Here is a 311-nt window from a genome sequence, read left to right on the forward strand (position 1 = left end):
ATGATTTTTGAGGATGAATGGATGAAATTTGTATGATTGGGCCAGAGAGTCTAGATCTGAGGATGTCTACCCTTTTTAAAAAAATACAGAAAACATTATTATCTGCAGAAAAAAGAAAAAAAATGAAGTCTAATCACTGATAAAATGAGCCACACAGTTGATATAATATAAATGAAATCTTCTGTGATGAGGTCGGAGGGTCTGTCTGGAACCCATAAAACGTTTATTTTATTTTGAAAGTCGGTACCGGAAGTTCCTCGGGTCATTACGGATCTCTGACGGCCGGCGAGCCTTTGAAAGTCTTGAGTCTG

This window comes from Embiotoca jacksoni, unplaced genomic scaffold (assembly GCF_022577435.1).
Source record: "Embiotoca jacksoni isolate LCO1_2020_lvr unplaced genomic scaffold, fEmbJac1.0.p SCAF_78, whole genome shotgun sequence".
In the NCBI taxonomy this organism is placed as follows: Eukaryota; Metazoa; Chordata; class Actinopteri; family Embiotocidae; genus Embiotoca; species Embiotoca jacksoni.